Source organism: Chlorocebus sabaeus, chromosome 18, assembly GCF_047675955.1.
Source record: "Chlorocebus sabaeus isolate Y175 chromosome 18, mChlSab1.0.hap1, whole genome shotgun sequence".
Taxonomy (NCBI): domain Eukaryota; kingdom Metazoa; phylum Chordata; class Mammalia; order Primates; family Cercopithecidae; genus Chlorocebus; species Chlorocebus sabaeus.
Window position 1 is genome coordinate 64,678,579 of NC_132921.1, and position 14,126 is coordinate 64,692,704.

At 43.6% G+C, this 14,126-nt stretch overlaps 1 protein-coding gene across 4 annotated transcripts in view; it reads right to left on the minus strand.

Annotated features, from left to right (window-relative positions):
- LPIN2 (lipin 2) overlaps positions 1-14,126 on the minus strand; it is a 127,361-nt gene that overhangs the window by 94,815 nt on the left and 18,420 nt on the right. The window lies entirely within an intron of this gene.

Here is a 14,126-nt window from a genome sequence, read left to right on the forward strand (position 1 = left end):
AAAGGAACCTTGGGAGACCGAGACGGGCGGATCATGAGGTCAGGAGATCGAGACCATTCTGGCTAACCCGGTGAAACCCGTTTCTACTAAAAAATACAAAAAACTAGCCGGGCATGGTGGCGGGCGCCTGTAGTCCCAGCTACTCAGGAGGCTGAGGCAGGAGAATGGCGTGAACCCGGGAGGCGGAGCTTGCAGTGAACTGAGATCTGGCCACCGCACTCCAGCCTGGGCGACAGAGCGAGACTCCATCTCAAAAAAAAAAAAAAAAAAAAAAAGGAAGGGGTGTTTCAAAATGTTTTCCAGAATGACAGCATAGATGAAATGTGTATGTTGCCCCTAAAGTGCAAAGCACATTTCATTGTGTAAGTTTTTAGTCATGTTCCTTCACAGTCACATTTTTTAAGCAGGGTACCAAGTTTCCTTATTATACGTGTATAATGGAGGGAAAAACTGAAGAATCAGAGGTAATTAGCTCTATGGGCAAACTTTAAACTTACTAATAAAATGTTACGGCCGGGCGCAGTGGCTCACGCCTATAATCCCAGCACTTTGGGAGGCCGAGGCGGGTGGATCGCGAGGTCAGGAGATCGAGACCATCCTGGCCAACATGGTGAAACTCCGTCTCTACTAAAAATACAAAAAATTAGCTGAGTGTGGTGGTGCATGCCTATAATCCCAGCTACTTGGGAGGCTGAGGCAGGAGAATCGCTTGAACCCAGGAGTTGGAGGTTGCAGTGAGCCGAGATTGCACCACTGCAGTCCAGCCTGGCGACAGTGCGAGACTCCCCCAAAAATAAAAGTGTTACATTGGTCATTTTATAATGTCCATCAATTACATCATCCAACATCTCCATTTCAACTGGCACGGTGATGCTGCAGAAAAGATATGATTACATGCTTACCTCCCAGGATATGTATTTTTTTTTTTTTTGGGTGGGACAGAGTCTAGCTCTGTCACCCAGGCTGGAGTGCAGTGGCACCATCTCAGCTCCCTGTAATCTCCAGCTCCAGGGTTCACATCATTCTCCTGCCTCAGTCTCCCGAGTAGCTGGGACTACAGGCGCCCGCCATCACGCCTGGCTAATTTTTTGTATTTTTACTAGAGACGGGGTTTCACTGTGTTAGCCAGGATGGTCTCGATCTCCTGACCTCATGATCCACCTGCCTCGGCCTTCCAAAGTGCTGGGATTACAGGCATGAGCCACCACGCCCGACCAATACCTTCATCTATCTATTGAATATCATATATATCCCAGAACAACGGAACCACATCCCACCCTCTCCAAACAAAGCATCATTTGGTTCTACAAAGGCCTTGACAATGGCACCAAGTTTGCTGTACTTGCTAATGGTAAACTTCTGCAGAAGAGGTGCCAGTGTCAACATATCATAAACATGTACATTTCATTTTTGGAGGCTTATATTTTTCTTTTTCTTTCTTTCTTTTTTTTTTTTTGGAGACGGGGTCTCACTCCTTCACCCAGGCTGGAGTGCAGTGGCTTGATCTCAGCTCACTGAAACCTCCACCTCCCGGATTCAAGCAATTCTCCTGCCTCAGCCTCCCAAGTAGCTGGGATTACAGGTGCCCACCACCATGCCCAGCTAATTTTTGTATTTTTAGTAGAAACAGGGTTTCGCCATGTTGGCTAGGCTGGTCTCGAACTCCTGACCTCAGGTGATCCGCCAGCCTTGGCCTCCCAAAGTACTGGGATTACAGGCTTGAGACACCGTACCCGGTCTCATTTTTTTTTTTTTTTTTTTCTTAGTAGAGATGGGGGTTTACTCTGTTGGCCAGGCTGGTCTTGAACTCCTGACCTCATGTGATCTGCCCACCTCAGCTTCCCAAAGTGCTGGGATTACAAGCATGAGCCACTGCACCTGGCAGAGGCTTCTATTTTTCTAAACATAAGAAATTCAAAGGAACATGAATGAAGTCAAAGCTATAGCAGTCACTTTCAAGACATCATCAGAATACCAGGCCACTATGCCCGTAACTCCGCAGTGTGCCACAATACCGATCAAAAGGTGACTTCTGCTGCATAAACACTTCACCAACCTGACATATGGCATCCATCACTGTTGAATGGCTCCTGCGGGGGGAAAGCAGGCTCTTCCATAACGACTAGAAGTCTGTTACTGTAAGTCTGCTAGATCGGTAAGCATGAATTCACAACTTCTCTACTCTTTCCTTTGGAAGTGCCTGAAGTGTCTCCTTGTCTCAGTTAAACAGAACACGATGACCGTGAGGCCGAGTTCCCAGTGCCAGGCAGCTCCAGGCACCCTGTGCCTGTGTCTGCAGAGGAGTCTTTCCCAATGTCAATCAAAACACAGTTCAAGTTTCATGCCCTGCTTTATTAAATTCTGCATGGTGTCCACTGGGACCACATCAGAATCTTCAGAAATGTAAGGAGGGGGACCTCCCTTTCCGGGCTCTGGGAGGACACTTGGGTGGATAAAGGGAAAGGCTGTGGCCGTACCAATGGCACTGCTGCAATCAATGCCACCAATCACTCAGATTTAGGCTATTTTTAAATAGTTTTGCAAAACAAATGCCAAGTAAGGCTGCAGCAGTGTGTTATCACAAGCTGACTTGCATACTAAGCTACTTCAACAAGAGAGAAGGACTTCCAAGAGCAACAGCAAGTCAGCGAAACAGCACTTGAAAGTCCAAAAACAAAGCCTGTTTCACTCACTGATCTGTTCAACAGCAGTGTGTATTCTATTCTGAGAGCTGGGGATCAAGCAATGAACTTGGCTGACAAGGTACCTGTCCTTGTAGTGCTTATATTCTAATGGGGGGAGACAGACGACAACAACAACATATGTTAGGCTGGGACAACTATCATAAAGGAAATAAAAGAGGGTGTTGCTGCCTGAGGAGAGGGAGGAAGAGCAGCAAGAGATACTTTAAGTAAAGAAAAGGGCTGTAGAGCCCAGAACAGGAAAGTACATGACAGATTTTTTTTTCAAAGCAACAAAGCTCCAAGAAGGCTCATATCTGAAAAAAGAAATAAGAGTATAACACGGAGGGACAGAGCATGAGAAACTGGCTAACATATTCACCTAACTATGCCAGAATACAGATAGGGCTTACTTTCTCATAAGACACTGCTGCTGTTCTTTCTTTAGTCATTTTGCCAACCTTCAAATGACTTTAGAAACAAAGCAAGAGTGAAAATGAGACAACTGAGATACTGGCATTAAACATTCAGGAACATGTAGAAAATTTTAGCAGTCACAAGTCTGAACAAAAATCTCCAGTTGCAATCTAAAAATTACTCCCTAAGAGTTTCTTCCTGATCATTAGTGAAGACAGGTGTAACTAAAAGCATCTTTAAAAATATTGCTGTAACTAGACATCCTGTCAGAGGATGTCACATGTGTTACCTCCACTCTCAAATCCCACTGTTTGGGTTGAACTATATCCTCCAAAACAGAAATACTGAAGTCCTAACCTCTAGTAGCTCAGAATGTGACCTCATTTAGAAGAGGGATCTTTACTGAGGTATTCAAGTTAAAACGAGGTCATTAGGGCTGGCCCTAATCCAGTAGGACTGATGTCCTCATAAAAAAAGGAAATTTGGGCCACGGTGGCTCACGCCTGTAATCCCAGCACTTTGGGAGGCTGAGGCAGGCAGATCACAAGGTCAAGAGATCGAGACCATCCTGGCTAACACAGTGAAACCCTGTCTTTACTAAAAATACAAAAAATTAGCCGGGTGTGCTGGCGGGTGCCTGTAGTCACAGCTACTTGGGAGGCTGAGGCAGGAGAATGGCGTGAGCCCAGGAGGCGGAGCTTGCAGTGAGCCGAGATCGTGCCACTGCACTCCAGCCTGGGCGACAGAGTGAGATTCCATCTCAAAAAAAATAATAAAAATAATAAAAATTAAATAAAAGAGGAAATCTGGACAGAGAGACAGACATGCATACAAGAAGAACGCCATGTGAATATAAAGGCAGAGATTGGGGTGATGCATCTATATAAGCCAAGGAACGCCAAAGGCTGCCAGTGACCCACCAGCAGCTAGGAGAGGATGCTAATAAAAATAAGCATCCAAGAATGAGAAAGCGTTCTTGGAAATTAAAACACAATTGTAAAATTGAGACATTCTATAGAAGGGTTGGAAAATAAATACCAGCCTGGGAAACACAGCAAGACCCTGACTCTACAAAAATTAAAAAACAGCAAGGCACGGTGGGTCTCACCTGTAATCCCAGCACTTCAGGAGGCTGAGGTGGGAGGACTGCTTAAGGTTGGAAGTTCAAGACCAACTTGGGCAACATTAGTGAGACCCTATCTCTGCTTTGTTTTGTTTTGTTTTTCTTTTAAAAAGAAGAGCCGGGCGCGGTGGCTCACACCTGGAATCCCAGCACTTTGGGAGGCCAAGACAGGGGGATCACCTAAGGTCGGGAGTTCGAGATCAGACTGACCAACAAGGAGAAACCCCGTCTCTATCAAAAATACAAAAAAATTAGCCGGGGATGGTGGCACATGCTTGTAACCTCAGCTACTCGGGAGGCTGACACAGGAGAATCACTTGAACCTGGGAGGCGGAGGTTGCAGTGAGCCAAGATCGTGCCATTGCACTACAGCCTGGGCAACAAGAGCGAAACTCAGTCTCCAAAAAAAAAAAAAAAAAGAAGAAGAAGAAAAAGAAGAGGAGGAGGAGCAGGAAGAGGAGGAAAAGGAGAAGGAGGAAGGGGGCAGGAGGGAGAAGAGGGGCAGGAGGAGCAGGAGGGGGAGGAGGAGAAAATGTAGAAAGCAAATCTCCCAGTAAATCCAACAAGGATAAAAGAATGGGCAAAGGGAGGAAAAAGATGAATATCAGAGTATCAATCCAAAATGGCCCCAATATCTGACTTGTAGGCTTTTTAAAGAACAGAAACAGGAGGGGAAAAAAAAGGTAGGGGAAGGCAGGGGTTGGATATTATCAAATAAATCATACAAGAAATTTCCTGGAGTCAGAAACATGATTTTCCAAATTGAAAGTTCCCACCAGGTGCCCAGCTCAAAGGATGAAGAAATACCTGAACTGCTGTGGACTCCACCTAAGACAGTCAGGACAGAAACACGCCAACAGACAACGTTAAAGGCTACACAAAGGATTCCAAAATCACCATATGGGCACGGCTACACAAAGCAGGATACACACCATGCCCTCCATCAGATGTACGGCACCTAGTGCCAGCCACTTACCCAACATCATGAGTGTATACAGCTACAGATGATTCTACCTGTGGGGAGAGGCCTCACCAGGCCTGATAAATACCCACTACAGTCTCTGGGTGTTTCTATGCCCTCTGGCCTGCAGAGAATCTGGTGACATACCTGCCTGCTAGCCAGGTGTAAGTAACGAAACAAGAACGGGGTGAGGGTTCACTGTGAAGCCAGATAAGGTGGCTACTTCCTGGGTTCCCTCCTAAGAGACTGTGTCTCGTCCAAAAACTGAGATGGCAAATCCCAAACCAAGGCACTTCATCAAGAGATGATAATGAGGTATTTTAAAAAGAGACAAAGTAAACGTGCTACAAAAAAAAATGGGTGGGGGAAAGGACAGGAAAAGGGGGAAAGGGGGCGTACAGGGAGGGAGAGAGAGAAATCAAAAAGCCTTGAGACTCCTCAAAAAAAGGTAACTTCTCAAAAGTAACAATTCTAAAGGAAAACTATTTCCATTCCAGCATTCTACAGCTAGCCTATCAGTTGGGTAGGAGGTTCAAATAAAGACATTTTCAGACATGTCAGCTCTCAAAGAACTTCCTCCATGTAAACCCTTTCTCAAAAAGCTGCTGGAGGATGTGCTCCATCAAAACGGGGAAGCATGCCAAGACAGAAGACAACGCATAATCCAGGACTCAGAATCCAACACAGGAAATTACTGGGATTCAGGGTGAGTGAGGTGTTGACTACAGAGTTCTATAGTCCTATCAGAAACTGGGGGCCTGAATTTGTGACTGGTACTAAGAAATGTAAACCAAAAAAATAATTGCTGACTCTAGAGAAAAGAAAAATATGAACTGGCGAAGAAATAAAATCACTGCACATGCTTAGCTGTGAGCAATATTTAGCCATGAAAATATAAACAATGAATATTAAGAAAATTAGGAAACGGTATTGAGAGCTTAGTATAAAGAAACGTGTTTGTGACAGGAGGGTTACGTAAGAGATGAACCTTCATCCTGCAGAGTAGGAAATCAATAGAGGCGGTCTAAAATTAAAAAAACAAGCTACAGTAGTGTATGCATTGCAAGCACGGCATCCAATTCCACAAGCAACAGAAAAGAAATGAAAGGGGCTTTTGCTAGGGAGCAGTAATCAGCTGTGAGAAAGAGAACTGGGGTTTTTCATTATAAACCTCACAGTACTATGTACTTAAATGTTTAAATTACATGTAAAAATAATATACTTCCTCAACTTTGGATTTTAAAAAATAAACAGAACTATTATGTGAGATAGTCTAATAAGAATTGTATTTACAGAAATGAAAACTACTAAGGGAAGGAAAATATGAACACCAAGCAAATACAAGCATTGTAAGGCTTTTTTTGTTTTGCTTTTAATTAGGAAAAGTTACTTTCCAACTCTCAGGATCAGCACCTGTGGTTCATCTGACATTTAGGTATGTCTCATTAGTAAGACAAAACAAACAAACCAGGAAATTTACAACAAAGTTATCTAGTTCATTCACTTGGGACAGGGAGATGACCTAAAACAAAAGTCCTATTCCTTGACTGCCATGAAGATAGCACACTTGGCGGGGGGCGGGGGGTGGGGGGTGGGGAAGGTCTATTTCCATTCCATGGCAAGGATAGCACTGAAAGATTCAGCCAGCATTTAAAAGGATGACCTTCAAAGGACAAAAAAAAAAAAAAAAAGCCAGCCTAGCAATATAGGTATACCAGTTCCTACATTTTTCAACTGGCAGAGAATAAAATTTCATGTAGTTTTATAATCTAAGAAAACTGGTGTCCATTCTAATGAAAATCAATTATTCAAGCTTATAGAAATATGTTAGAGGCCTTATGAATTAATCAGCAAATGTTTTTCTTTTAGTTAAATGATCACCTGCAATATACTAGGTATAAACAACTGTGCTTTCTAGAAGTCCCATTCTAAATACAAAGATAAGGCTCCTCCTACAGGCCCACACGTTAACAAAATTCATGCAGCCATAGATGAAATGATGGCAAAAATCTTAAGGATTACATTTATAAACACATATTGTGCATAAGATTTGTATACAAAATTTCTAACTTTGGCACTATGAGGATAAAGAAATTTCTTTCTTTCTGGGTCATGAAGGAAATTCTAAGCAAACACATGAAACGGGGTTTTTTTTTTTTTTTGAGATAAAAATAAGCTTCCAACTAAACATTAAATTCTCACATTAAAAATATAAGCCCAGAGCTGTCTCCAAGACAGTTCCTCAGACTCCACAATCGCTCAAGCAGTACTCCCTTCTAAGTCCCTCCTTGTCCCTGATTCACAAAACCCTGCTTTATGCAGAAGCAGACCTACTTGATTCCTCTATGACACTATCAGCTACTTCAGGACAAGAGGAATGTTCATTCACCTTTCGCCCCTTGTCCTATGACTCAACACCGGCTCCTCTGGCCTAGTAAGACCTACAGGTGGCTGCTGGCTCCAGTTTAACATATGACCTCATTTAATCCTCAGAACCAGCCTGTCAAGTAGGTACTGTTATCTCCCCATTACAAAAGAGACAACTGAGTAAATGATTCATCAAAAGAATATTCATGAATTTGGGAATTCCTAAAGGTCTATGAGTATATTTCTATTTAATGAAAGGTTCTTCATCAGAGCTGATATGTCATTCATTTATTCAATTATACTAAGTAAAACACTACTAAAACTCCGTTAGCGGGGAGCTCATCTGCAGATGTAGTTACCAAGTCAGTCAAATGATACAATGAAGAAAGCACTAGTTCAAAAGACAGATCTGCTCAAAGAGAATTCAGATTCTCAATTGTATTAGGGGTTTCCACTGGCTACCAACAATGTGATGGGACCTGGATTTCTGACCTGTTGTGGGAAGTAAAGGACTCCGAATAGAGGGACTGGCTGGAGCCAAGGCAGAAGTACATAAATTGTGAAGATTTCATGGACATTTACCAATTCCCAAAATTAATACTTTCATAACTTCTTACGCCTGTCTTTACTGCAATCTCTGAACATAAATTGTGAAGATTTCATGGACATTTATCACTACCCTAATAATACTCATAACTTCTTATGCCTGCTTTTACTTTAATCTCTTAATCACGTTATCTTCGTGAGCTGAGAACGTACATCACCTCAGGACCACTATTGTACAATCGATTGTAAAACGTGTTTGAACAATATGAAATCAGTGCACCCTGAGAAGAACACAATGATAGCGATTTTCAGGGAACAAGGGAAGATAACTATAAGGTCTGACTGCCTGTGGGATCAGGCAGAATAGAGCCATATTTTTCTTCTAGCAGAGAGCCTATAAATGGATGTGTAAGTAGGAGAGATATCGCTGAATTCTTTTCCCTGCAAAGAATATTAATAACTGATACCCTGGGGAAGGAATGCATTCCTGGGGGGAGGTCTATAAATGGTCGCTCTGGGAGTGTCTGTCTTATGCAGTTGAGATAAGGACTGAAATATACCCTGGTCTCCTGCAGTACCCTCAGGCTTACTAGGACTGGTAAATTCCAGCCTGGTAAATTCTAGTCAGACCAGTTCTCTGCTCTCGAACCCTGTTTCCTGTAAAGATGTTTATCAAGACAATACGTGCACAGCGGGACACAGACCCTCATCAGTAATTCTAATTTTGCCTTTTTGTGATCTTATTGCCCTTTGAAGCATGTGATCTTTGTGACCTACTCCCTGTTCATACACCGCCTCCCCTTTTAAAATCACTAATAAAAACTTGCTGGTTTTGCGGCTCGGGGTTGTCATCACAGTCCTAGCAATATGTGATGTCACCCCCAGAGGCCCAGCTGTGAAATTCCTCTTTGTACTCTTTCTCTTTCTTTCTCAGACCAGCCGACACTTAGGGAAAATAGAAAGAACCTACGTTAAAATATTGGGGGCTGGGTCCCCAATACTGAACAAAGTAAAAGACAGGAAGCTCTATTCAACTCTGAAATTGTTTAACTTAATGATCCTTCTACACACAGTCCAATGCCATGTAACCCAGGGGTCACAGTGTACACTCACTCAAATCAGGAACTGTCGAAATTACGAGGGAAAATCCTTGAAGAAGGCACCATGCTGGATACTGACATACCATGTCTCACACAGTCCCACTGAGCCCATTTCCTCCTCCCCAACACTAAAACAGTCACCTTCCTATCAGGATGAGCCCGAGAGCAATATTCAGCTTGTTTTAGGGTTCATGTTGTGTGAGAAATACAGCTTAGACATTCAATCCATTCTCAGCCCAGCGATATGTTCATGCTGTGAAAGGCAGGCCGAAGAACATCAGGTTCACCTTGTCCAACTCATTCCAGAGCGCACCAAGTAGGCATGGTAGGGCCACATCACCTCCCCGTCTTCCTGGGTATTTCTCCCCTTGACACAACTGTCTTTGAAAACATAAATAACCCAGAGAAACCCACAGCTCCTATAAAGTAGGTGCTATCCCTCTGTTACCCATTTATAGATGCTGACATCTATAAAGAAAAGCTTCGGCTGGGTGCAGTGGCTCATAACCGTAATCCCAGCACTTTGGGAGGCCGAGGCCGGTGGATCACTTGAGGTCAGGAATTTGAGACCAGTCTGGCCAACATGGTGAAACCCCATCTCTACTAAAAACACAAAAATTAGCAGGGTGTGGTGGCAGGCACCTGTAACCCCAGCTACTACGGAAGCCGAGGCAGGAAAATCGTTTAAACCCAGGAGGCAGACACTGCAGTGAGCCAAGATCATGCATCACTGCACTCCTGCCTGGGTGACAGAGCAAGACTCCGTCTCAAAAAAAAAGAAAGAAAGAAAGAAAAGAAGAGCATCTCAGCAGGGTACAGTGGCTCATGCCTATAACCCCTCAGCACTTTGGGAGGCTGACGTGGGAGGAGCACTTGAGCCCAGAAGTTCCAGATCATCCTCAGCTGATATAGCAAGACCCTTATGTCTACTAAAACTAAAATTAGCTGGGTATAGTGGCACATGCCTGTGGTCCCAGCTACTCACGAGGCTCAGGCAAGAGGATTGCTTGATCCCAGGAGGTCCAGGCTGCAGTGAGCTGAGATCGTGCCACTGTACTCCAGCCTGGACAACAGAGCAAGATCCTATCTTTAAAAAAAGAACAAAAAACAAAACACACACATGCGTGCACGCGTGCACACACACACACACAGAGCTTATCCAGTTCTACCTAATAAAAGTAACAACGGCCAGGCCTGGTGGCCCAACCCTGCAATCCCAGCACTTCAGGAAGTAGAAATGGAAAGACTGCTTGGGTCCAAAAGTTTGAGACCAACCTGGGCAACACAGCGAGACCTCATCTCTATAGATAACAATTAACAACAATAATCATAATAAAGCAAAACCAAAACACTAAAATTGATTTAGGGATGATAAAGCCATGCATAGGAACTGTCAGAGTCCTTGGACAGTCAGGCAGCATAGGAACAAGCCAATGTGGTGAGGCAGGTCATCGCTGCCACACGGCTGTGGCCTCTGGCAAATCTCTTTCAGCTTCAGGGGTCTCACCTAGAAAAAAGCATTATTATCTGTACGTTGTACAGTTGTCGTCACTCTTAAAAGATACTTTATGTAAAACACTTAGCAAAGTGCCTAAAGAAGTTGTTCAATAAAGTAACTGTGATAATGACAATCTTTTGCAAATACTAAACACCTCCTCGAAATACCTAGTGTTCCTAAGTAGAAGGCATCAGCACCACTTTACAACAGACTGTCAGTGGATAGACTAGATATTAAAGACCCAAAAATGCCAAATTTCTGTATTTCAAATAATGTTACCTAGGTAAGTTATTTTTAATGGCTGAGCCAGTTAGAATATCCTGCAACAGAAGATCAGTCCTTTCTTATAAAGCATTTGTTGACCGGGCACAGTGGCTCACACCTGTAATCTCAGCACAGCTGGCAGATCACTTGAACCCAGGAGTTAGAGACCAGCCTGGGCAACATGGCGAAGCCTCGTCTCTACAAAAAAAATACAAAAATTAGCCAAGCATGGGCCAGGTGTGGTGGCTCACGCTTGTAATCCCGGCACTTTGGGAGGCCGAGGTGGACAGATCACAAGATCAGGAGATCGAGACCATCCTGGCTAACATGGTGAAACCTCATCTCTACTAAAAATACAAAAAATTAGCCGGGCGTGGTAGTGGACGCCTGTAGTCCCAGTTACTTGGGAGGCTGAGGCAGGAGAATGGCGTGAACCCGGGAGGTGGAGCTTGCACTGAGCCGACATCGCGCCACCACACTCCAGCCTGGGTGACAGAGTGAGACTTCGTCTCAAAAAAAGAAAAAAAAAAAAAAAAAAAAAAAAAAAAACTAGCCAAGCATGGTGGCGCAGGCCTGTAGTCCCAGCTATTGGGGAGGCTGAGGTAGGAGCATTGCTTGGGCTGGGGAAGTCAAGGCTGCAGTGAGCTGTGACAGCCCCACTGCACTCCAGCCTGAGTGGCAGAGTGAGACCTTGTCTCTTAAAAAAAAAAGAAAAGCAAAGCATTGGTTTAACATTTTAAATAATAAAAACAGAAAGCTTTCTCTCTCTTTAGTATTTCTCTAAGTAACTCTTACTCTCGAACTTTATATGTAAATTGACATTATTGCTATAATGTCAAATAAGTACTTATTATATTTATTTTTATTTTTTTATTTTTTTTGAGACGGAGTCTCGCTCTGTCGCCCAGGCTGGAGTGCAGTGGTGCGATCTTGGCTCACTGCAAGCTCCACTTCCCGGGTTCACGCCATTTTCCTGCCTCAGCCTCCCGAGTAGCTGGGACTACAGGTGCCTGCCACCACGCCTGGCTAATTTTCTGTATTTTTAGTAGAGATGGGGTTTCACCATGTTAGCCAGGATGGTCTCGATCTCCTGACCTCGTGATCTGCCCACCTCCGCCTCCCAAAGTGTTGGGATTACAGGCGTGAGCCACCATGCCCATCCAGGTACCTATTATTAATTTTTTAAAAAACTGTTAAAAGAGTTTAAAGAAATGTAATATGTGGACAGATGTCTCGGGAGTGTTTACAAAGAAAAAAATAACACAGTCTCCTAAAACAAACAAAAGATATATTATATCCCTTATGATGCTAAGGGTAAGCCCAAAAATTTCTTATGTTGGCTCATAAGAAAAGCACATTGTTTTACAAAGACCACAAGTTTATAGCCTCAAGGGTCAGGAAAAATATCCATAACAACTTAAGCAGCTCCAAATCAGAGCTTCTAATTCATATTAACAATCTGATGGTTTTGCTGGCACATACCGGACAGCAATTCAAACTCATATAATCAAATGAGCCGATGACCTTATATTGAATAAATTATTTCCAAATATTTTTCAAGAGCTGTTTGCATTCTAGACACCTCCCTTTCAGAATAAGTTTAAAGCCATGTCTCCAGTACAGCTAGACATATCTATCTTGCCAGAGCCATAAATGTCATATCATAATGCACTGAATAGACGAGGATGATCTTGGTCAGCATACAATTCTACTGGTTAGTCAGGCGTATATAGAACGTCTTCTAGGCAAACTGCAATCCCACATTAACCAATGAACTTTTTGTTTATAATTATGATTCCTTTTATAAAAAGAGACCATCTTATTTTAAATTTAAAAACAGACGCTTAGGCTGGGCACATGGCTCATACCTGTAATCCCAGCACTTTTGGAGGCCAAGGTGGGTGGATCACTTGAGTCCAGGAGTTCGAGACCAGCCTGGGCAACATGGTGATACCCTGTCCCACGGAAAAGTACAAAAATTAGCTGGGCACGGTGGCGCTTGCCTGTGGTCCTATCTATTCGGGAGCCTGAGGTGGGAGGATCACCTGAGCCCTAGAAGCGGAGGTTGCAGTGAGCCTCGATTGCACCACTGCACTCCAGCCTGGGTGACCAAGTGAGACCTTGTCTCAAATAAAATAGAAGTTTAAATCAATATTCTAAGGTTATTTATCCCTTTCATTTTATTCCAGAAACAGGTAAATGCAGAAATTCAATCTGTCACTAACAAAGTTACTTTGTACCATATATCTATTTTTTGGGCAGTAAAAGTTTCTGAAGGATGCTTTCCCCATCTTTAGCTCCTCCCTTCATCTAATACAGCTTAGTCATAACCACCAAGGCCAAATAATTCACAGCAGTGGCGTGAACATGGCTCACTGCAGCCCCAACTCCTCGGCTGAAGCCATCCTCTGACCTTAGCCTCCTGAGCAGCTAGGATCACATAGGTGCCCACACTACCACAGCTGGCTATTTTTTTTTTTGGAGAGACAGCTTCTTGTCATGCTGTCCAAGCTGGTCTCAAACTCCTGGGCTCAGGCCTCATACCCACTTCAAAATCAACAGATCTGTCTGGATGCGGTGGCTCACGCCTGCAATCCCAGTACTTTAGGAGGCCAAAGCATGAGGATCACTTCAGCCCAGGAGTCTGAGACCAGCCTGGGCAACATAGGGAGACTTCTCTCTTTCAAAAGAATTGTTTCTTTTTTTTTTTTTCCCCTTGGACGGAGTCTTGCATGATCTTGGATCACTGTAACCTCCGCCTCCCAGGTTCAAGCGATTCTCACGCCTCAGCCTCCCAAGTAGCTGGGATTACAGGTGCTGCCACTACGCCCGGCTAATTTTTGTATTTTTATTGGAGACAGGGTTTCCCCATATTGGCCAGGCTGGTTTTGAACTCCTGACCTCAGGTGATCCGCCTGCCTCGGGCTACCAAAGTGCTGGAATTACAGGCGTGAGCCACCATACCCAGCCAAAAAAAAAAAAGTTTTAAAAATAAAAATAAATGAAATAAAATCAATAGATCCTCTCTCCCCATGGCCATATTTCAAAGATGTCGGTGTTTAAATGTTCTCTCCTCCCCTCCTCAAATCCTACTTTCTCTTGTAGAATCTGCAAACCTTAAAGGCTATATATTTTTTTTTTTCCCCCAGAGTCTTGCTCTGTTGCCCAG